Source organism: Heliangelus exortis, chromosome Z (assembly GCF_036169615.1).
Source record: "Heliangelus exortis chromosome Z, bHelExo1.hap1, whole genome shotgun sequence".
NCBI classification, from domain to species: domain Eukaryota; kingdom Metazoa; phylum Chordata; class Aves; order Apodiformes; family Trochilidae; genus Heliangelus; species Heliangelus exortis.
This window is the reverse complement of record NC_092454.1, coordinates 6,742,674-6,768,296: the sequence shown is the minus strand read 5'-3', so window position 1 is coordinate 6,768,296 and position 25,623 is coordinate 6,742,674. Positions and strand designations below refer to the sequence as shown.

The 25,623-nt window shown below is 35.1% G+C and overlaps 1 long non-coding RNA gene across 1 annotated transcript in view; it reads right to left on the bottom strand.

The window, feature by feature from the left end:
- Positions 1-1,158: 1,158 nt before the first annotated feature.
- LOC139790008 (uncharacterized) overlaps positions 1,159-25,623 on the bottom strand; it is a 349,447-nt gene continuing 324,982 nt past the window's right edge. The window contains exon 2 of the long non-coding RNA XR_011723339.1: positions 1,159-1,203. This is a non-coding gene — a long non-coding RNA (uncharacterized lncRNA). The remainder of the gene's footprint in view (positions 1,204-25,623) is intronic.

The window sequence follows — 25,623 nt, the reverse complement described above, 5'->3', positions numbered from 1 at the left end:
GAAATGCCCAGAGAACAAGTCATATGAGGAGTGGTTGAGGGAACTGGACATGTTTAGCTTGGGGAGGAGGATGCTGAGGGAAGACCGCATTGCCCTCTACAACTACCTGAAAGGAGGTTGTAGGGAGGTGGGTGCTGGCCTGCACTCCCAAGTGAATAATGACAGGACCAGACAAAATGGTCTGAAATTGCAGCAGGGGAGGTTTAGATTAGATATTAGGAAGAATTTCTGATTCTTCCTAATGGAACAGCCTGCCCAGGGAGGTGGCTGAGTCACCATCCCTGGAGGTATTTAAGAAATGTGTAGATGTAGCACTTCAGTGCATGCTCTAGTGGCTGAAATCGTAGGGGGTTTGTTGGGTGGTTTCTTTTTTAAATGTTGTTTTCTTTTTTGTTGGTTGGTAGTTTTTTTTAATTTATTTACTTGTTTATGCTTGTTTGTTTGTTTTGTTTGGGGTTTTTTTTTATTGTTTTTTTCTTCTTGAGTGTGTGTATGGTTGGACTTGGTGATCTCAGAGGTCCTTTCCAACCACAACTATTCTGTGATTCTGTGAATTCATCAGTCTTAAAGGCAGAAAAAATCATCATTTCTAACCTAGACCAAAGAATTCACCCAGTAATTACCGCAAGACTTACAGTTTTTCATTGTCCTTTAATGAAGCATATTCTCGTGGAACTACAGCCCCAAATAAAGATATTTCACAGAATTTCTAATGTTTTGCTTTAATTTTTACATTCCTTTGTCAAGAAATCTCCCAGCTTTGTAGAAGCTGGTAAGTTATTCAAGTTTCGAAGCATAGCAAATATTCTTTCTCAGGTTTATGCATCTTGCATATTACCAGGTGTTTTTCATCTACCTCAAGTGGATTGCTTTTTATTCTCTCATGTCTATATTTTATCCTCACAGCATTAAAGAATTTAAGGCAGAACCACTAAAGATACAGGGTTAAGCAAAGCTGTGTGACCTGTATTAGCTGGCTAAAAAGATTCTTTAATGTCTTAGCCACAACCTCAGTATTCACTTAGGTACTTATTTTGTTGAGATTTAGGTCAAAGAGCAATTGCATTTGTAATTATGCTATATATCATGAAAAACTGATTCTGCAAACGTGCAAGACCAGCATGACCAGCATATATCATTAGGAAAGTTATTAAAAAATAAAAATAAAAAAAAAAAAAAAAAAAAAAAAAAAAAAAAAAAGAACTAAGACAAATACATTGTCAACTGTTATCTTTAAATAGTATTTTTTTCCTTCTCCTTAGGAAAAATATTCTGACCATAGTTGTATCTTCCACTATGTGAGTACTATGATGTAACTACAAACATGTATCATCAAATAAGGTTTCATTCCAGTGATTTGTTTGTTTTCACAATTCAAGTCAAAATTTTTATGCCAAAGGAAGAAACTGTGATACCTTCTGTAACAGAGAATCTGAAAGTGCATTTTCCTTTTGTTAAATGCATTAATTATAACTTTTAATTAGGAAAGTGTGCATTATATGGACTAGAAAGTATTAGTGAGAATTTCAATTTATGGAGATTTCCATACAACAGTCTGTTTAAAATAAAGATGAGTATGATATTCTGAAATCTGTTTCTATTGCCAGTTTTACTTTTCATCTCTTATATGGGCTTGGACATGTCATTTCAATTTCCATGCCCTTAGATATCCTTCAGTCCTTTACCTGTCCTCTCTGTTTAGACTGGTATCTCTCTGAGACAAGGGCTTTCACCTTGCAGGTGTATTGTGCCTAGCACAGTTAAAGTACTGCTAGCCCTTGAGGAACTGAAATTGTATTAAAAAATTTCATTTAACCAAGTGGAGTAATTAATTGTGATGCTGGCTGAATCATTCTAATTACATAACGAGGAACACAGTCTCAATAATTTTACAATAATGTCTTACTAATTGTTATTTCCTGGACAACAAGTGCAGGGGGAAAAATCAGTAGTTGATGAAAAATTGTGGTGAAAAGACAGATATGAAGAGCCAAATTTTAAGCTTTTGATTTTCAGTGTTTGTTCTTACACTTACTGACTCTTCCTGAAGTATTTGGTCTAGAGATGGGAGCTGATAGTGTAGTCTGTCTTTTGCCATCAGGTGGTTAAGATAACCATTGCCATTTTCTCCAGGCAGCATCATTCCTAATTAATTTAAACAGGAATTTGGTGAGGAATGGTTTCTACTTTCCAAGCATGAGATGAGAAGGTAGGAGTTAGTAAGTGTTTTCCTCCCTGTCTAGAGTTACCTGATAGCATGATTTGCTTGCCCAGTGACAGTCATGTCCTCTAGAGCAACCTATTCTAACTGGCCCTATTTGGTAGGCAAGCTGGACTCAATGATTTCAAGAGGTCACTTAGAGCCCTTTCCAGAGGCTTTCATATAAGTTTATAAACACCAAAATAATGGACCAATAATATGGGATGTTCACATGTTTCCAAACCATGATGCCAAAGAAAATTTCCTGTATTTCGGTACCTGCTATTCTGTTACCCTTACAAGGAGATGTATTTCAGTCGATAAATAGGTAAGACTAAATTTTCTGAAAAGTGCAATATTCTTGAAGGCAATGTCACCTTTTAGAAGAAGGTTTTTAGATTAGTCTTTCTCTCTTTAGATTTAGAAGCAGTTTTTAGATTAGTCTTTCTTCTTCTTACTAACATCACTTTCTAGCCACTCTCACAGCTTTGTTATGTTGATATAGTATGACTAGAATAAACTTTGTTTTCTGTTTTGCCCTGGGTTTTTTTAGCTGCAGAACCATGAATATACCAAGCAGATTCTGATATATTATTGGGATTTAATAACAATAGTTTGAGAAATGTCACTATCCCCTTACTTAACCATAAAAATTTAAAATCATATATTTAATTTTGGAAATATTAAAAAGGATTTTACACAGAAAGACATAGAGGTCTTTTGTGCTATTCTTCCATGGGTAACTGTGAGGTAACTGGATATTATACTTTATTATGACTATATTTTATTTTTTTCTGTGTTTGTGTCTCTAAATCATAGAATTGTATAATGGTAGACATTGGAAGGGACCTCTGGAGATCATCAAGTCCAACTGTCCTGCCAAAGTAGGATCACCTAGGGCGGGTCACCCAGAAACATGTCTGGACTGGTCTTGGAAGTCTCTAGAGAAGGTTACTACAAAATCTCTCTGGGCAGCTTATTCCAGTGTTCCATCACCCTTACAGGAAAAAAGTCCTCTTTATACTGAGGTGAAACTTCTGGTCCACCAGCTTATGTCCATTGTCTCTTGTCCTGTCACAAGGCACCACTAAAAAGAGACTGTCCCCTTCTTCTCAGCATGCACCTTAATAATAATACCTCTCAGTTTTCTCCTCTCCAGACTAAACAGCCACAGGTATTTCAGCCTTTCTTCATAAGACAGAAGTTCCAGTCCCTTGATTAATCTTCTAGCCCTCCATTGTACCCTCCCTAGTATTCCTGTCCCTCTTCAACTGGGGAGCCTAGAACTGGATACAATACTCCAGATGTGGTCTCAACACAGCAGAGTGGAAGGCAAGAAGAACCTCATTTGACCTGCTGGACACACTCTTCTTATTGTACCTCATGATGCCATTGGCTTTCATGGTCTCAAGGGCACTGTTGTCCTGTGGATAACTTACTGGCCAACAGTTCTCCAGGGCCCTTCTTCATGGACATGCTTAATCTGTACTGGTGCATGGTGTTACTCCTCCCCAAGAGCAGGACTCTAAGGTTTCCCTTTACCCAACTCTCCAGTGTGTCCAGATCTCACTGAATCTCTACACAGCCTTCTGGTGCATCGTGCATCTGCTGATGCATAACATGCATTGTGGTTTCCAGAAATAGCATGTGTTTAGGTCAGGGTTCAGAACCATCTTGGACAGTTAAAAGTTTTCTTTTGTAAAAGTTGTGCTTAAGTCTGAATTCTGTATCCGGGCAAACTGACTCTTAAAGAATATCTGAGCCTCAGCTACAAATACAGTATCAAATACTGAAATTCACAGAATGAGCATCAGGGATTTTGCTAGATGCTTTATATGAAAAGTGAAAGAAGTAAGTTAATAGTTGATTTCCTGCTTTTTTGCTGTTGATAAAAATCTGTAAATTATATGTAAAAATCTGTAAAAAAAACCCTGTACTATTTAGTGTGTCAATATGAGCTTCAACAGTATACTACATTCTATTCAATTCCTTGCATTATACAACTAAAGAAAAGACTAAAGAACATTCCTTTTAAAAGGAATTGTATAAATGTCCTTCAGACCTCTATAGACAGCAATCGATGGCATTTATCTGTCTCATATACAATACCAAAATTTTATGTCTTTAAGTTCGTTACTCTAGATAACTAGTCTACAGAAACAAGATTTTTAGAATGGGTGAAGATGGGCAGTTATTTTTATCATGTGACCCTTCAACATATTTTATCTGCATTAATATGAGACAAAGGAACTATGTCTGGTCCAGTGACTCTTGCTTTGTTCTGACAGTGTATTTTGTCCATAGCTGTGTCATTCCATCTCCTTTATTGCCCCATCTCAACAAAACATCAAAAACACCTGGGCTTCTTTTAAGGCCATCTATACCCAAGGGCTATATGAGTGACAAGGCAAAGTACCAGCTTTCTTCTGATAAGCACCACAGTTTTTTATCATGGGAGGGAGGAATCAGGAGCATTAAGGAAAGTAAACTGAATTATTTTGTTCATAAATACCTATGTGTTTGGCTGGTGTGCTACAAGAGAGATTGCCTCTGGGCTGTTTTATATGCCAGCTGTTTGGGGAATTGTGCTTTGCTGCTGTTGTTTTTTATCCCTTTCCCCTTTTGTTTATGAATTATTGTAGCTTGTATGATCTAACTCTTGGGGGGGTGTGTGGGGGCATTATTTATTTATTTATTTATTCACTTATTCATCTTCCCCTCTTAAGTTTGTTCATCCCTTTGGAATGAGGAGGGAGTGTAATTTCAGCAATTCTGTATGAAGAAAATAACCCTTGAGGACCTCAGAAAAGCTCAGGGGGTGTAATGAAATCTTTAAGATATAGCTATTGAATACTTTTACCCAGCAGCTATTTAGGGAGAGGAAGAATACACCCTGTCTACAAGAATTTACCAGAACACAAGACAAAACTAAAATTATTAATAGTAATAGAAATAGGGAAAAGGTAAGTTACGGTAACTGAAAAATAGAGCAGCATGAAAGACTGACTAAACACACTGTCACAGCAACTAGTTAACTTCTCTCTTGTAATCAGAGAGGTAAATTAAATTTCCTCCCTTTTTAAAAAAAGAACTCAAGGTGCTCTGCTTTTCTCTATAGTCTTTGTCCTGCAAGGGGAATGACACAGGAGCTGATATGCCTCTTTTTTTAGGTACCTATTTTTTTAGGTATTTTGCCTATTTATTTTTTAGGTATAGACCCCAAGTGTGTACTTTCTTTGTTCAGTCTTTTTACTAAAACAATGTAAATTTGTGCATGCATTATTATAATGACAAAAAACAACAACAAAATAAATTATTTATTTTTTCAAAAATTAAACTGTTTGCTAGTTTGCACAGTACAACTGAAATAACAAACTCATTGAGAACAAGAAACTGGCTAATTAGCTTAATGATAATTTCCTTTTACATTTGTTAATGGATATCCTTTTTTTTCCTTTCCTAATAATACATAAATTATAATCATCTGCCTTTAGATGTTAGAAATATGATTTTGTAGATTCTAACTGTTATGAAGAAAAATGTGATGGAAAATCCATGTCATGCTGTTAGTAGCTATGATTCAAACATGGATATGATTCTTTGCTTTGTATCTTTGAGTATGTATGACAGATGTCAAAGACCAAACCAGACCAAAACCTGCAAATGCAATCTGAAAAGTAGACATGCCCCCACATATAATTTTAGCTTTCCATGTAGCATACCAACAATTGTATGTAGATCCATTTCTGCATGTGGTCTATAGCACATACAAAAAAAACCCAAACCAAACCAAAACAAAAAGAAAATCAAAACAAAACAAAAAAAGGCTGTAGGGTTCTCTAACTTCTCCCATAGTTCCATGGCCCACTAGAAAAGGAGAATAACTTGTGTATGAGAGCTACAGGTAATTGAAACAGGGGCTGAAATAGTCAAACTGTCTTAACTGTAACTGTCTTTTTTGGGCTCAAGATCTAAAAAAGAGACTCCTTCAATATAGACTTTAAAATGGACAGATTTTTCAAAATACTTAAAGCCCAGCATTTTCTACTCATCTTTAATTGACTTTTCCTTATTGGTATAAGGAAAAATACCAAAATATTGGTATTTTCTATTTTGTTTTCTCTGGGCATCCCTACCAACTAAATGCAATTGCTAAACTCCTTTCTGAAAGCAAACATAGTAAGTTAAACATAGATTAATTTAAAGATATGAGTAAATAGAAAAAAATATTAAGTTTTGTTATTGAATCTGACAAATGTCAAAGCAATAAGGGTGAGTTGCCTTCCTAGTCACATTGTTATAAGAAGCTAGTCTCCACCATTCCAAAATTTTTACATACCATTATCTTCCCAGATGTTTTTCTAACTTAATTTATATAATATTAGAACAGAATCTCTTTCTTGGCTGAATTTCTCTACCTTATTCCACCAATCTCTTTGAATTCTCAAGCTGCAGAAGTAGCAGATGTAACATCAAGGATATTTCTAAAACACAAACATAGACACACAAAAAATAACTCTGTGTAATCTGGGAAGAAAATTATTTTCTTAAGGAGGAAAAAAGAGGTGCAGAACTCAATCTAATGCTACTGAATTTACTGAATGATAGATTGAGGGCATTTTGGGAATAATTGAGGGTAAATTTTGTAGAACAAGACTATAAACTACTTCAGAATTTGAGAAATCTGAATATGAAAACTGAGACAAATTTCCCAGATGCCATCATCCCTAATTAACAAACCAAGGCAATCACTACTTATCCCTGTGCTTTTTGGGAATCTGCGCATAGATTTTGTGCTGTCTGAGATGAACTCTATCAAGAACTTCAACATAACAAAATCCAGTTGTACCAGTCAACTTCCTGCCTGCCTAATGGAATGTTGCAAATGTATTGCCAGAAGGACAAAAGCTATGTGGCCACCTACAGTTTTCTGTCAAGACTTTAAAAAGAAATACCAACTGTGCTATAATAAGAAATCAGCTTGCCAAAACATTACAAAAAGCAAGAGCTTCCAACTCACTGAAACTCTGCTTAAGTTATTATATGCTTGAATGGCCCCTGGAACAACAGATAGCTGTGCAATTAATGCAAACCTTGTCGTCCTCCTCCACCTCACTTGTCTCTACACAGGCCAGTAATGAGGCTTCTTTAGACACTGAATGTGTGCAAAGCCCTGACAAACCACCTCAGTATGCAAAAAAAAAACCCCAAAAAAACCCAAAAAAAGGGCTAAGGGAAACCGCAGGAAACATGACCATAGTCACAAACAATGTCATCCCTCTACCTTTTTCTATATTCATAATTTTGGCTTTTGTATTTAGTTTGCACTGAGGTGGAAAGATGTACACTTTACTGTTGCTAAGTGTCTGTCTCTGAGGGAGATATTTTCACTTTTAAGGAGCGAAGCAACAAAGTCACAAAGGGAAAGCTTGCTCTTTTTTAATGGACCCATTTTCCTGGTAGGTTCTACTGTATGCTAGGTGAAATAATTACTGTCTGAAGCTTCTGCTCAGATGAGAAAAGCTTACACTAGCTGGTAAGTAATTTTCTAATAATTTCTAAATATAATTAAAAAGAAAATTCAGCTGTTTTGTAAAATTACCAAATAAAACACAGCACTGGACTTTCTGAACAACTTCGTTTTGAATTACCCAGTTTTAACTCAGATTTATTCCACAAACTAATCACATGCTTTATTCACTTTTCTCCTGCACAGCTCTTTTTATAGAGCTCAATTTTGCAAATTACTGCATTGTGCAATTGACCTCACTTCTAGAAAATACTGTCTTTCTTAAATATTCTACCTTGGTCTTTTCAGTTTGAGGACATTATTCCTATATTATTCCTTATAATACCATCATTAACCACCTTAAATAGTTCCTCCAGCAATTTCATGTTATCAAGTATTTATAGAGAGTTACCATCATCTTTATTTCTTGAAAGAGGTTCATATAGCTTGATAGATTATGAAGCCAGAAGAGACCATTGTGAACATCTCATACAACCTCTCTCTCCCATAGCAGAAGTTTTAGGACTTCTCTGAAATAATTCTATTTGAACTAGAACATAGCTTTTAGAGTATTTTAGCTTAAACATTTCTAGTGTTAGTGAACCCATGAAAATCCTAAATAAGTTGCTCCAGTGGTTAACTGCCCTTCCTGTAAAAAAAAAAAAAAAAAAAAAGTATGCCTTTTTTCTGGTTAGAATTTCTGCAGCAGTGAACCTATCTAAGCACAGTAACTTTCCATTACACAGATAAGCAAAGAAATGATAACACAAGAGTTAGAGGAGAAAGTCACAGAGTTCTAATTCCTGGGTGCTTTTCTAATCCAGTTTGGCTAGACAGTTTTTTACCTGTGGAAAGAGAAAAGGTATTGAGAAGGTCTAGGACCAGTCTAAATGTCTATGTACTCCTGATTCTGTGCCCTAATTTACTCATTAGCATTACTGTGTTTAAAAAGTACATTATTTATTATGGGTTTCTTGGCTTTCATTGCAAAAGAGACAGAAGCACACACGAATATTTAGAGCAGAGTGATACATTTTAGGTGCCTGAGTAGGACACTGAGAGATTTCCATTTTGACCTTCTCAGGGTTCCCATACACAGTTTCAACAACTCACTCAACCTCCTGTTCTTCAACTCACTTGCTTCCTGTAAGACCCAGCAATCAGACAGATGTGCCTCAGAGGTGGATTAATTAATATCTATGGATTGTTTAGAGAACTCTGATTGTAAGATGTAATACATTATTATCATTACAGATGGTGAGTTCTCCTCTCTTTTTTATCATGCTATCCAAGAATTTCAAATGGTGTTTCTTGATTTTCTACATATGAAAAGATCACAAATTGTCATGAATAATCTTTTTTTTTTGTTTGTTCTTATTTTCATCTCTTCTCACCCTCCTAGAATTACAATACCATTTAGAAATCATGTAGCATTACCTATTAAGAAGCATCTGACTGCTATAAGACTGGACTAAAACTAAAGACATTTCTGCAGATATAATATGGAACGACATACTTGAAAGAGTTTGCACTTGTTCTGTGCAAGCCAAGATCAAGAATTTGATCAATTACAAGAATATTAACTTCCTAAACACAAAGCTTTCCTCACCAAAAAAGCCACTAACTATGTCAAACTTTAATCTTGAACAAGTTGATATAAATAGAATGCAAGTAAGCTTAATGAAGATACTGGATCTCGCAGAGATATAGCTGTATTAGAAATGAGGGATGAGGCATCCTCAACAGAGGACGCAAATTCAACATTTTGCTCTGTGCAGGACTGTGGGATAAGGAAGAGCTAAGGGTACAAAACCAAATATTTTGGAATGAAAAGACTCAGTGGTTCTCCCATTGGACCACTTTAGACCCATTGCTTAAAAGGGCTTAATGGGGGGAAAATATTAAAAAGAACATCTAAAGGAATGCAGATTAAAATTACCTCGTTGAATATTTTCACGAAAATTGAAGTCATATCTTAACTTTTAGACTCCTTTCAAGGAAAAACTAGGTGTGATTCACCTGCTTCAACCTAGCCTTCTGATTTTGGATCTGAGATGGTTATCACCAGTTTCCTGATAAAGATATAAGACCACGTACAACATCTGGATATCATTCATCCTGTCCTAAGGTAAGAGCCTATGACAGATGTATTGCCATTGGTCATGCATTTCTCTGAACTGATTATAGGCAGATTTTCAATCAAGTGGCTAAGACTTAAACATTATTACTTTGTATATCTAAGGCTCAATTAGATGAATCCCAACTGCAAGTCCCTTTAAAGAATCTTCTAGTAGGAACAGAGTAAGGGTTTCCCCAAATTAGAAGAAATTAAAGGCAAAATATGATGTGTTGCATTTAGTCCCTGGTTTCATACCACTGATTTCACATGGAGGAAAAAAAAAATAAGGGCAAAAAGGAAAATAAGCAAACAAAACATCTCATATTTACTCCTTTCAATCTAATAAATTACAGGTGTGTAAAATCATCCCTCTTTTAATTTGATTCATATATATGCTTAAACAAAGTAATGCTCTGTATGAAAAGACTGGGTTTTTTTCAGTTATGTCATTTGGATTGCATATTTTAAAAGTGTGCAGTACACTTGGTTTGAGGCAGAGTATATCCATTTCTAAAATTTATCACATACATTACGTATTTTTTTGTTTTTTTTTCAACATGCTTTATTCATTAATATCTACTTTTGAGATCCAAATGTGATGCTATGAGGTAACTACTCACTATTATAAAGCTCAGTCACAAAACTTTAATTCTTCTCCTTCTTCATTCATTAATATTTTGTGATTAGCTTTAATTTGTATGATTCTCCAAGAATACGTAACAATTATTTCACTTGAATACCTCACCTACATTCAGAATACTTACTAAATGAGTTTATTAAATGGGTATGTACTGAGAAACTGGCCATTTTAATCTCCTTATAATTACCATTCATCAACTTGGCCAAGATAATTGCAATAAAAAAAACAGAAGCCTATCAACAAGCCGCCAGTGTCTAGATAATTATTCACAATTAATAAATAAGGTCATCAGCTTTGGGAGTAATGCAGGGAATCTTGCATTCCTTACTTCAGCATTGTCTGGGACATTACACAACACATGAAGATTTGTAATGTTGCTTCAGACTATGTTTCATAATTTTCCAAAACATTCTATTTACAGCTTCATCGTGCTTAATAAATGTAGTGGAGTACTGTGGAACTCACCAGGGGAATGTGGAAATGATACACTGTAGCCATAGGGAATTATTTTGTATTGCATGCACCTGCTGAACCCTAGCTAAAAATGATAAACACAGGACTTTTGTCAAGGAGCTCTTGTTTTCAAAAATTTCTCAGTCTTTTTGGATGTGGAAGAGTGAAAGATTTTGCAGAGGTAATTACTTGAGACACTTTGTGATCTTCTCATATGCAGGAAATCAAAATGGAAAAAAAAGAAAAAAAATACCCTTCTTATTTGGAATAACATTTTGGGTGCTATGAATACCAATGTATCTGTAGAAAGTTTTCAATTCTTTCTCAAAATCAGAAAAATTAAGTTCATCTCTATAAATGACATTCTTTGTTCTGGGCAAACCTAGTAATTGCTGTGCTGACAATTATCAAGTCCTTTTGCAAGAAATATCCTTTGTTCTAGGTTTCTCAGGCATGATGTTAGATGCTGAGAAAAATCTGTATTTCACCCTTTCGCAATTAAAAAAATGCAGTATTTTAATTTCTTGATTTTAGATAGAGATTTCTCTCTTATTTGGCTCTTGAGCAGTTGAGAATGTGGCAATTAACCGCGTATCCCAGAGCAATAAGGAGAGTAGAAAATTCTAAGTGTCAAAATCTCAGCCCTTCCTTGTTAGTAAGTATTCAAACAATATTTGATAAGTTTTTCCATCCCAGCAAAACAGAATTTTCCAGTACATCAAGAGCAGGATATTCCAGAGAACATTTACTGCAAAGAATATGTGTAACTGGAGAGAGATGGTGAGGAATAGAGTATATTTATTTAAGCTCTAGTACATTTTCATTTCCAGAATTTTGTCCACATGTTTTACTGAGCCTCTGCTCTGAAATTAGACTGCTCTCTTTAAGTCCTATGCCCGCTTTGACTTTGAAGATGTTTCAAAAGCTGGCAGCTTGGATGTGGTATAGCCATGCAGGAATATTTTAAAGTGTCAGATCTAATTCTAAGCTTTTCAGTGTTGGAAAAGAAATGTAATTTGCTTTGAGGGCTGGGCTTTTTATTGAGAAATATTGTTGTAATCCAAATTTTTCATTAAATCCCTCTCTCTCTCTCCTTTCCCTTCTATTACTTCCTCTCTTTCCCTGTCTCTCCCAGACACATGAACTCATGCACACTTATGCTCATAGGCACACTCATATTTTGCTCTTTTTCTCTCCCAGTCCCTCTTACAAAGGAAAAGACTTGAGCTTTGTGGTTTCAGATGGAGATGACAGCTTGAGTAAAATGTGACTTTAGAAAGAAGAAGACATTCTGAAATGTTCTAGGTATTATTTCACTATTTGTTAACTTTCCAAAATGAAATGTCCCATTTTACCTCTTCAGCATAATTTAGGGTGTACTAAAATAGTGACCTGACAATCCAAATGGGTGAAAGTTTGTATTTTGTGTAAAAATATATTGATGACACAGAATGTGTTACTATTTTATGCTGCCAGAAAATGAAGTGAAATATCATTAGTTTACAATGCTTGTTGTCTTCATCAAAAGATGAAGAAAAATTCCCTATCAGAAGAATCTGTTATTCAGAAATCTTTCTGTGATTTGTCCTTTCACTTCAGTACTTTAGGACCCTTAGCAGAAGGGAGGGTGGAATTAAAAGACGTGGCAAATTTCCACCATGACCATTACAGTACACACAGCTAAACATTTCCCCAAAGTAGTTATTCCAGCCACTGGCATGACAGTCATTCAGTTCTGTCTTGTAATAATTTACTGTGTAAATGTTAAAGCAGTAAAATCTTTAACACATCTGTATACTTAGCTTCAGGACTTCCTACTAGGGATGTCCAATGCAATGCTATTGACAAACAGCTGGTGGCAGGATGATTGTGTTTTTCAAATGAGTCCATAATGATCTGCATTTCATTTTGGATGTCAGGTCAACAGCTTTGGAGTGGACCATGCCCACCTCATTCCTTGTTCAAATGTGTGATATAGGAATACATGCAGGTATAGACACACGGGTTTTTTTTTTTGTTTGTTTGTTTTTTCCCATTATCTCTTGGTTTGTAATACCAACCTAACCAAATACCAACCTAACACACTCATTTTTACTATGTCATTTTTCACAATGTTGGCACCACTGTCTGTTATCATGGAGAAAAGCCAAACAAGTAGAAATGCCATTCTTTTAGGTCTGACTTTTTTTTTTTTTTTTTTTTTTAAAAAAAAAGGAAAATTACTAATTTTCATTTATTTCTGAAAGAACTCAATTGTTACCAAACCCCTAAGAAAGTAAAAAGAAACATCAGCCCTTAGGAGTTCTGTGTTTGATAAGTGTTGTTCTTGCTTTGCTTTCAAAAGATGACTGTAAGTACAGCTGGACACGAGAATTTTTTAAATATATACAAATAAATATATAAGCAGCTTTCCAAGGAAGGAGAGAATGGTATATATCCTGAAGTTCTCTTTTCTCTAAAAGTTACATTCAATCTGTTTTTTATGACCATAATGTTTTAAAGAGGTTGTGATCCATTTCTTTTTTTTTATTTTCTTGCTTGTCTCACAACTGAAAAAAAGCTAGGTGATTTTACTCTGTCTTAAGACTTTAAAAATATGAGAACTAATTTTATTAATTACTGATTTTTATCAATCATGAAATTAATGCTCATTAATCAATGCATATTTTAAAGCTATGAGAAAAGAGATGGGTTTTTTTGTCAAGTGAAAATTTTGAGTAAAGCAGAATCATTGAATGTAAAACCCTAAATCAATTTGTCTGTAGATAATAGTAATAAGGAAAACATCTATTTAACAACATCTGTCTTGGCAAATTATAATAAAAAATTCAGTGTCCATAGATGCTGGTATTTTACAGTTCGTTAATGAGACAAGAAATTATAAATTATCTGTATTTCAAATTGTCATCAGGTACCTTCTTGAACAATCACTGCATTTTAATACTTGCTCCCATGGAGAAATGCTTTTGTCTTCCAAGGATATGAAAACCAGCTATGAAATCTATGAAATGAGGTCATATTTTGGTTTTTTACATCTTTCGCTTATTCCTCCTCTCTCTGTCTTCATCCTTGTATTCATATGTATATATATATGCACACACATATAGAGGTATTGTGCACATTTATTTACGTGTGCATATGTGTGTATGCATACATATTTTATATACATATGTACTTGGACAGGGCAAATCCAGATTAGCAATAGCTGTTATACTCTGAGTATTTCTCCAAATAAAGCCACCATATAATTTCATTCCTTGTTCTATCAGTACGTGTCTATCTGTGTACATTTGCATACATCTATAAACAAGAACCTGGTTAAAACTTTCTTTGTTCACTCTTGCTTAGGATTGAATTTAGTGAGTCGTAGAATAAAAAAAGAATAGGGACTAATGTGGGGGGCCACCCGTAGCTCTTGAGATTGTTGAACATTAATAAGATTATCTTGAAAAATATGAGAAGAAAAAAAATATTTTGTTTCCATGAAGACAAAAGTTTGTCTTTTTGGTTAAATATGGTTATATATGTGGTTAAATATGCTCATGTTTAACCATAGGCATCCCTTCATCTTTGGATGAAATTCCTTGTTAGGTCTAAGTCAGAACATTTTTCTTTTTTTATCTGTATCTGTGCACAATAGTAGTAAGTCTGGTTTTTGTCTTGTTATTGCAGTATTATTATACTATTGTGTATGCAACATTGCACAGAAGTATTTTTTTAACAAATTAAAAAATAGAGTTGTACTCAAATTTCCAAGCTTAGTTGCAGATCTTCTATTTGAACACCATCAGTAAGATTTAAATATTGAAGTATCAGTAATAAATTTTATTCTAAATAACACCATTTTACAAGATTTGGAGTTGTCATTCAGTTTTCTTTCAAAAGTAAGTGCATTCTGACCTTGCCTTTGCCACTTAGTTATTACTTAGCTTTTGCAAGAATCTCCCCTTTAGAAGGACTACCACAGATATTTAGATTTTTGGATGGCTACAAATATAAACAGGCAATTTTCACATTTTAAAGATAAACTTGAGATATGAAAGAGTTGGAAATGGCTTCTGCACAAATATAAGTATTTCCTCTCTTTCCATCCCTGTTCCATTTGAGAATAAATAGAAACAAAAAATATTTCTTAACACCCGATGGTGTACTTAAGGCTGGCAGAAGTATGTGTCTTGTATGGATTTATGGTGAGAAATGTCAATAGTAAAGTGTTTGTGACAGCTCTTATCTCTGCTCTGTTGGGTTGCACGTGTATTAAAAGCTGAAAACTAACTTGCTTTTTCTTATTTTATGTCTGGTTCTGCAGCTCAGACAGTTCAACCATCACAACAAGGTCGCACAGACACATGCTGGATGTTAGAAATGGGATCATAAAAGTTTGTCCACTTACCTCAAATGAACCAACACATTAGGATTGATTATTTTAAAAGTCAGAGGAAAAAAAAAAACCAAAACAACAAAATAGCAGCACCAGTTCAGGGCATTCTTCTTGCCTACCTCTCTAATGGTGGTCATGAGATATGTCCAGAGAAGAGCAAAAGAAGGCCAAGCTAGCAATACTATATCATATTACTAAACTGCATGGAATGTGTCAGTACCCTGAGAAATATTTGTGAATGTGGGTGGTCCCATATGCGTCTTAAATTCAGTCTGCAAGTTGGGCTGTCATATACTGCTTAAACAATGACTACTTCAGTGACTATTTATTCTGGAAAATAAAATCAACTAATCAAAAAACATCTCTGAACACAGTCAAAATCTGCCTTCCAAAATCAGAAAAGTAAAAAAAATTCAGAAGTCTAAGTCCATTTTTGCCAGTATGAATATGTGCAACTGCTTCTCTATATGTGCACAGATGCCCATAAATATCAGAGAAACCATCTCCTGGTCAATACAACCTGAGAAAGGATGGTATCCATCCTGTCCTGTGTTGTCTTAATGCATTGATTGAAAGACTAACAATAATTTCCACTTCTACAGCCTTTTTTTTTCAAGGAGTTTCACAAACTTTAATTTGTTAAACTGTACAACAGCTCCACAAGGGTGCCTATGTAATGACAAGCCTGAATCAAGCTCTATCACTGTCACCATTCTCACTCTTCCTCTGTCTTTATCCATTGCTGTTGATACCTAATTCAAAGTGCTGTTCCCCACTACTTACTCCGACTAAGCAACATTTGGTCATACAGATATTTGTCTTAGGATAACATCAAGGAAATCTGTGCCTGGCAAGCACTGAGCTTCTATTCTGAAGGGTTAAACTGGCTTCTTGTATAGGACCTTGTATAGGACCTCTAAGCCTTTGAAACCCATAACCAAGTACAAATAAAACAACTTTCTTCTATTCTCACTGTGAAGTATATATAGTGTATATATATATATATATAATACAGAGAGAGGATATAGATATTATATTACGAACTTGTTTACTCATATACTGTTTCTGCATTTACCTGGGAACAGTGTGTTATACTACAAGATAGAAAATAAAAATAAAGTTGCAGAATTGATACCACTGTCATTTCTTCAAGAGACTTTTCAGTGCAATTCATTGTAAAGAACTTTCCAAAACAATAATGTCATAGATTTAACACTGAAATATTTTCAGCTTTATTCTGTTTTATGCAACAAGTAGATTGAGGTGATTTTTTACAGCACACTGAAAGGGTATTGTATCCCACTAAGTAGTATCATTTAATCTCCCACAATACATAACATACACTGACTTTCTAGCTCCCTCCTCTCTTTCCAAATTCAGAACAAGGATGTGCACATCCAAACACAAAGGAAAAACTGAAGGAAATTTCTAGAAAAAGACAGTAATCTGTACTGTTGAAATCAAAATATAATTTCAGTTATCTAGGGGTCCTTATTAGGGTCAGTTATTGTGGGGTCCTTCCCACAATCTCAGTGACTTCCAGGGAAAAACTTTTATCCCAAGAAGAAAAGGAAATTGAATCAGAAAAAATGCTATTATTAGTTGACACGCTGTACAAGTAAAATACTCTGCTTAATAAAATTGTACCACACTTCTCACAGAACAGATCAAGATAGTTTCAGGCAGTAACTGCATTACTTCAGTTAAGACAACCTGGAACATTTAAGTAAAAAAAAAAAAAAAAAAAAAAAAAAGCAAAAAAATTAATTCTTTGCATTAGTTGCAAAGATTCTTTGCATTAGTTGCAGCATGAGCTGCATTCCTACAAGTAAATCGTCATGCTTGGATGTTTGTGTGTATAAGGGGAAGAACCAATAAACCATTGAATTTCTTGCAGTTTTGCTCAAAAGGGCTTGTGTCTAGCACAAGTATATCAACTCTCACATAGATTCAGGAACAGAAATACAGGATGAATTCTGCCTATCCAGATCCACATGAGATTGGAGGACATCTGAATGGGTTTTGTGTCTGTTGAATGATTAAATATCTGACTCTTTTTTTCTGGTAATTCCTTTTTTGATGAATGTCAGTGCCATATACAGGAATACTAGTTTTTAAGGACCTTGCTTAGTCTGAGGAAGTCCTTTATTTTTGTTTGGAAAATTTCCAAAGACAACTACAGGCTGGGCAGAAAATGGTCTGGGAAAAGCCCTGAGGAGAAGGACTTGGGAGTAATGGTTAATGATAAGCTCAACATGAGCCTGCAATCTGTGCTTGCCACCCAGAAAGCCAGCGACGTTATGGGCTTGACCAAAAGAAAAGTGTCCAGTAGTTCAAGGGAGGTGATTCTCCCCCTTTATTCTGCTCTCTTTAGTCCTCATCTGGAGAAATGTGTCCAGTTCTGGAGCCCCTAGCACAAGAAAGACACGAAACTACTGAACCAAGCCCAGAGGACCGCAAAGATGATCAGGGGGCTGGAACAGAAGAGAAGGCTCTGGGGACAACTTAGAGAGGCCTTTCAGGTACTTTCAGGTACCCTAATTCAGGTAAGCTGCAGGGGGAGTTTTTACAAGGACATTTAGTGATTGGAGAAGGTGTAACAGTTTTAAAGTGGAAGATGAGACATCAGGAAAAAATTCTTTCCTGTGAGGGTGGTCAGACCCTGGCACAGGTTGCCCAGGGAAATTGTGGCTGCCCCCTTCCTGGAAGTGTTGAAGGCCAGGTGGGATGGGGCTTTGAGCAAGCTGGTCTAGTGGGAAGTGTCCCTGTCCATGGCAGGGAGGCTGGAATGACATCATCTTTAATATCTCTTCCAAACCAAACTATTCTATGGTTCTATTGCACACAATTTGGGTGGCTCTTACCATCAAGCAGGGAAAATTGTGTCCTACTTACTATGTTTATCTAAGGAAGCTATCTGTGGGTAATATACATCGTTAAATTCTACAGTGACAGAGGGAAAAAAAAAAATCCTCTAATGTACTTGTTTACTTTTTTTCAAAAAAAAAAGGAAATTATGGTAGTCATAGTTATTTGTGTAAATAGTTATTTGTGGCAAATGTTAGGTTCTGATGAGTAACTATTCTATAGAAATGTAAAATTACATTTTTTCCTATAACACTGATGGTGTTAATGTACCCACCTAAGGAAAACCTAAAGGGTGAGTTAGCATTTGCAATGTCTTATGATATAAAGATTACAAGATAAGTGCTAAAAATCATATTATTATTATGATTCATGACATTTTACATCTCTGAGTCATACTGCATTTTTGATAGGATTAAATGACACATCACGTGTCGACAGCGAAGTATTGTAAAAATTAAAAAAAAAAAAAAAAAAAGATTCTCATAACACCATAATCATGGACGTTATAGTATTGTCTGTACTGGGGAGAATTAGAAAATTAGATCAAATGGAAAAACAAAGCAAAACTTTAAATAGGTTGGCAATGCAATTGGTTTACTTTTTCCTTTCCCTTCCATTCCTTTCCCTACTTTTCCCATCCCATATGGATATGACAGAATATCACATATTTGTCAACTCTTGCATGCACCCACACACACACTACTACTGCACATGCACAAATAAATAAACTTGCTTATACAAAAAGTGTTCAAGTAAAAGGCTGTGCTTGCCTGAAGCAGAGGCCAGATGATTTGACTTCCAGCTTTCTTCCATCAAAGCTGTGCAGTTTCGAAATTAAAATCTACAGCAATAATGAAACATATTAAAATGCATGCAAAGTCTTGAGGGCTTATAATATGCTAAAAACTGGCAATGCATGTTTACATCCATATATCAACTTGGATGTGCTGAAAAGATTTAAAGTGTGAAATATGCAAATATGTGTCATATTGTCACACTTGGTCTCCCTAATGGAACTCCCTTTCATCTCAACTCTCCTTAATTTCATGAATATTGCATGCCCCTCACACCTTTTACTCCTGCTGTTGCTAGGCTGAGAAGATTATGAAAATATGTTAATAGTAACTTTCATCAAATAAAAGTTGCAATATTCTAAATATTAAAAATATATATCCTAAAATACAAATCGTTGAGGGTTTCTTTGGGATCTTTTATTTTCCAATGGAAGTTGAGATAACTACTGGTTAATTATATTAATAAAGAAATAGTTGGGAAGTAATTAAAACCTTTGCATGTCTATTTGTGAATTCAAGAAGTATTTGTGTCTCTGAACACACATGTATGTGATTGTGCACATAAACATGGTAAACATACTGGATTGATCTGTCTGGAATGGAGAGAGGATGTGAGGAGGATTTCAGTTTGGCCATACCTTTGTCTAGGCATCAGACTCTTTCCTTATTTTCTGTGATTTACAAGGCTTGCTAAGAAAGGAAAAGTACTTTTGAAATTTCCCTCACACTAATTATATAGCATTCTAAAATTTTAAGAAACCAGTATTTCTTCATGGAAAAAAATTGGATTTATAATCTTAAAATTTATAATTTTTAAAATGAGAGGGGGTTTAAAACTATATATTTAAAATTGTAGGCACGTTGTATTGGATTTTCTGTTCGTTCTTGGCAATTAAGTTAATTAAAAATTGTCCTCTCTATTACACTATCGTTGTTAAAATAATTTATTAAAGAGAAGAGAAGAGAAGAGAAGAGAAGAGAAGAGAAGAGAAGAGAAGAGAAGAGAAGAGAAGAGAAGAGAAGAGAAGAGAAAAGTCACAAAATAACAGGTAGCATAGACATCATACAGTGACTTGGAACCATTTTAATAAAGTCAAAGGAGGGCTTAAACAGCTTAGGTACAGTCTGGGGCTGTAGTGTGGCCTTAAAAATACAGGAGGAGTAATATCTTTTCAGGCAAAATCACCATGGGTGGGACGAGACACCTACCTGTGGTCACAGAGAGGAACATGCGGCTACCGCTGAGAAAAAGAGGGAAGGCAAGATGCAGAGATGGATGTCCAGGTGGGCTGATGATATGACACTTCCTAGGCTGTCATGGTCATGTTTCCATACAGTTCCCCCTGCAGTAGAAGCATTGCTGAAAAGTCCTGGACCTTAGAAGGCTATGGTCATGTTACATGTTAATCCCCATGGAAGGAGATGAGCACCTGAGGACATATCTCCTTGTACAGCCAGGCTTACACACTAAACATCTTCCCTTTTCTAGTATTTACCTAAAACACTTTTAAAATCCAGTAATTCTTAATAGCGTCAACTGCAATGTGCTAATATTCCAAAGAGTAAAAGTTCTGTATTAATATTTCCTTTATTTAAAATCAGGGACAAAAAGAAAAAATGAACAGACAAACAAAAACAGACAAAAGAATAAATCCAAAAAGCCACACCACCAGGCTGAACTGTCATGTAAAACGGACCTTTTTTTCAAAGGGAGAGGTTGCAGCTCTACCTGAGTTCACATGTCTAGATGTTCAGCAAACTCTGGCATAATAACAGGTAGAAGTTTGATTGTATGAAACACCTTTCAGAGACCTCCGCCTACTTCATCATGGTACTACCATGGTTGCTGTCGACAGATGGCATGGTGAAACCTCTTTGTAATAATCATGTAACTTTCTAAAGCTGTTCCTTTTATTATCTGTCCTAAGCTCATCTATTTTTAACTGCTGAGATTTATTATAAATGGAATAGCACAGCTTATAAGGTCGAGTAACCCTTGATTACAGCTACTGTAAATCAGCCTAGATTCATTTTAATGAGACCCATCATTCTTTTTTTTTCTTTCTTTTTTTTTTTTTTTTTCTTTCATTATAAAGAATTTCTCAAAGAACAATCTTTTTCATTGATTGGTCCATGATCATTTCAATCAATGAATTTTAATTTCCAATTTTCATAACTTCACAGATTTTTAGTTTTGCTCTTTTCTTACCAGAACCATTGGAAATCCAAATAGACCCGTGACAGTTCAAAATGGAACTTTACATTAAACAACAGAAAACATCCTTCTTATAGGTCTGGATATGCAATTAAGCTTAGATAAAATCCTATAGATTAGATGCTGAAAGCATGGTAATCATTTGTCTTGCACTTTAAATGGTGCTTACTCTGCATCAGTTTATAAAAACCAACAAAACAATGGGTTGGGTGTTTCAGACTGTAGATGTCTGAACTAAAGGTCCTTAAAATGCATACCCACAGAAGGTATTGCCTAAGGACTGTACATATAATTCACTACTGAACTCTGACAAAAAAAAAAAAAAAAGTTCAGACTGTCACTATGTCTCCTTTTAAGTTCCCTTGAGTTCTCTTCTGAACTTTTCAGCAGGGCTCCATCTGTAGAATTGCCTACTGAAATAACATACCTGGACGTAGACTTTTAACCCCAGGACTGTACCTTCGAACCAAGTCTTTATTACTCACCAGTAGAACTATGTCCACTTGCTCAAGCTATTTTTAGTCCTATGTATCCCACAGTCTAGGCCTGTGTCAACTGAAGGGACAAAGAGTAGCCTTTCTCGTTCACTGATTTATGATTCCACACCTATCCTTTTGACAGTCAGCACTGACAGATTGAATCTCCCCATGTTGCTGAAAATTGCAATCCATTTGTGCTGTTATAGTTGAACGCAAACTACTAACAAAGTAAGTAAAAAGTACCTGCCTCTTTCTCTCCCTATTAATATTATCTTCTGTTTATCTGTATGCAGCAAATTTGACATTTAAAAAGATGTGTGATTAGATGGCATGCATATTCCTTTAAGAGACTATTTCTTAGCAAGGCTTCTGAAGAGTCTATTTCTTTTAATTTTTCATAAAGTGTAGCTTATGAAAAATTTAAATGAAATCATTTAGTAGTGATTGCTCCATAAACACAACATGAACTCCTTTAAAATTCCAATTATATAGGAGCTCACCTTTTTAAGTGATTCTGAATGAGAATAGCTAAGTGCAACCACAGTCCTTTCAGATGGATGGAATGTAAAACCAAGGAGTTTTTGACCATTAGACATCTATGGTTTTTTTCCGCCCTGTGCAAGTACAGGGGGTGGATAGTGAGATGATCTGGCTAACTTCCAAATGGAATAATTACATTCTAGCTACTTAAAATGCTCCTTTCAATTTCAGTTGCAGACAACATTCGTCTTTGCTTACTCCCCTCCAATGACATGCTTCACTGCTGCCCACTGTTAACCAGCTGCCACGTTCCACCCCAGAGTTAGAGGCATTTTACTGGTTGTTAAAATAATAATAGACTAGCACTTATACACTTAGAGAAGAGTACAGAAGAGAAACTGATTAATTTATACACTGCAAATAGACAGATATTAAGGTATGGTATCACAGTTGATGTGAGAGGTATGTACAGAGGTGTGCATTAAGGAGGTTCTGTCACAGTCATTTTACATCTTTTAGAAGAAAATTTCAAATTAATGGGTAGTTTCAGAAACGTTGGCCTGAACCTGATTTTTATGGACCATTAAGTTGGGACAAATTCCATCATGGTAAACCAGTATAATAGATGGTAAATGTGATCAAAAGCAGACCCTTTGACTTTATTGCCTCCAGGAAGAAGACTTTCATACTTAACTTTAGGCATTCACTTAAATTTCCTTTCTGAGAAAGCAAGGAAAAGCTTGCTGTAATAGAGAAACTAATTTTAACTTTTTTTCTGAGAGCCATACCTATTTTAATTTTATTGAACATCTCAAATAAAAAGTGATGTGCTTTTAAGCACAAACTTGTGGTAAAGTTTCGACATAAATATCAGTCTGGCAGTGTACTCAGTATCAAATCCTTTATCATGCTTTTTGAAAGCATTCTGTGTTCCTAAGAATAATTGCCCTTTTACTAACATGTATATAAAGAGAAAATGCTTGTCAAAATTTTTGTACTAAACCAGATAAAAAGGAGATAAATAATGGGAATTCAGACCTAGCAAACATACTTGCAAACACATTTTTCTATTATTCCAAAACTTGATTTTTAACTTTTATTTCCTGATGTTGTATAAGACTGTTACCTCTTTCTCCTCATGCATCAGGGAGAAAAATTCATTCCTCTTCCCTTGACAATATCCCTCTTATATATTTGTAGACAGATTTTTTATGTCTTTCCTCAATTTACTCCTTGCCAGAATGACCATGATCAGCTCTGTTAAATGTTCCTCAAACCGGCAACATTATTTTCCAGTCCTTTTTATGAATCTCAGTCATCTCTGAATCCAATCCAATGAGTCTCTTTTTTTTTGTTTTTTTTTAATATAATGCACAATATTTTTACATGACAGTGGTTTCCTACAAAAGAGAGAGAGAGAAAGAGAGAGAAAGAAAGGGACACATCAACATTTGCAGGCTCAGAACTGAATGAAGTTCATTGCAATTAAACTGCAGATGCTCCACACGTCCAACAACTTCAGGACTCACTGTTTATGAAAATTGGTATGACTGAAATTAACAGGGTGGCAAGTGGAAAGGATTATACTAATTGATTCAAAATATGCAGATGTATTTTAACTATGTTGATTTTTTTTTTTTTCAGTCTCCAATCTATGTATTTCTTCTAATAAGGTGTGTGAAGTCCTGATCTCACAAAGCCTTACATACATAATTATACTTCCTCCATTTGAGAAGACCTGTGAATGTTCCTGGACCAATATTACATGCAAGACAACATTGCTATGAAAATATTATTACCCTGGTATTCTCTTCATGACTTGTTTCTTCACTGGTCCATACACAGTATTCCTTATGTTTGCATTTTGTAGTTAATGCTTTTAATTTTATTTACCTTTTAAAATTTATTTTCATTGATTTCATGCCATTCCTCACATATGGGGACTGTATTGTATTTTCTTTGCAGCTAAGATGTTTGGAAGATATTAATTATCTCTAGAGGAAGTTAATGCATTCTGTTTCCCAATTCACTAGCTAAAGCACAGGACTCCAGGGAAGCTGCTTGTGAACTTTAGACTGTTTGACAGCAGGTATCAGACACAGTCAAATTGGGTCCTCAATTCTAGTCACAGATTAGATAATTGTGTGGGCAAATGTTAAATAATAACTCTATGTGTACATAATTGTTCAATCTCCACATATAACACTCCTAATGCTTGGAAATTAGGCACGCAACTTCACCTACAAGATAGTCAAATGTGTTTTCATACCCATCTAACTAAAAAGTCAGGCAACCAAAATGTAATAATTATACTATTGCTATGATTCTACTCTTGCTTGTAAAAGTCTGGATTGCCCATTTTCATTTAATGATAATTCTCACAGACTATGTAAGTCTTTTAAGTCTGAGTAGAATCATGTGTTCTGTCTTCAGTTTCTTTGCATTTTAGATGCTCTATAAAAAACAGCAAGTGGAAACCCGTTTCAGTTTTGATTAAAATAATCACCTTTTAAATTATTTGCTTCTTTCTTTATTGTCTAGTCCAAGCCAGAAGAAAATTAAAATATATATTTGTGTTATGTGCTGAGCTTTAAATTATTAGAACCTACAAATCAACGTATTCATATTTTTTCTTTGCTTTCTGTAATCCTCTCTGCTGGACCTACGAAAATAGACTAGAACTTTTCAGCTTCTGTTTACACTCATAATCCCCATCTAATTCTCATTCAAAGCACTCATAGGCATGCTGATGGAAAGCCCATCGAAGTCTGCAGAAAGATTTCCTTTGACACCAGTGATAACTGGATTAGGACAGAAGTTCTCCAGACTGCCAGGGAGATTCATTTTCCTTCTTCTGAAAGATGAAAAAAATAGTTTTGTATTTCCTTTTGGGGCAGACAAGAGGATTCCAGTGCATTTGAGTTCTAATGCTAATTAACATAGTACCAAGGAAGACAAAATTGCTGACCTGCAGTTTCACTGATATGTTTCCTTTAAATCCCAGAACATAACTTCCCTTTCCAAGTTCATTTGGTCCTTCTCTTTGAGTTTGCAAAATTAGTTGTTAAAGCTTCATTTCTTCTGGTAGGCACTTTAAGAGCGCAAATTAAATTTTATCAGACCTGGCTGATTTGAAAAGGTTCAGGTTACCCCAAAATTTTTAACCTGGGGTATCCTAAATCTGCTTTGTGATTTCTTTCTTTCTTTTTTAACTATCACTGCCTAAAATGTCTTGTTATTACCAGCCTTTTCACTGAAACCCAAAGCAATTCACCCATTAAACATTTCATCCTTCTTATTGTCTATTATCTGCCTCTTCCTCCTCTTCCAGCAGACTTTGTATTTTCTTTCATCCACTCTTCATTTCTTAGACACTTCGAAAAACTTTTCCTGGATGCATTTTATATCCTTTACTAATACTACCTCATTCTGTGCCTTTGACTTTCTGACTTCTGCTCTTACATATCCTTACTTTTTTCATATAA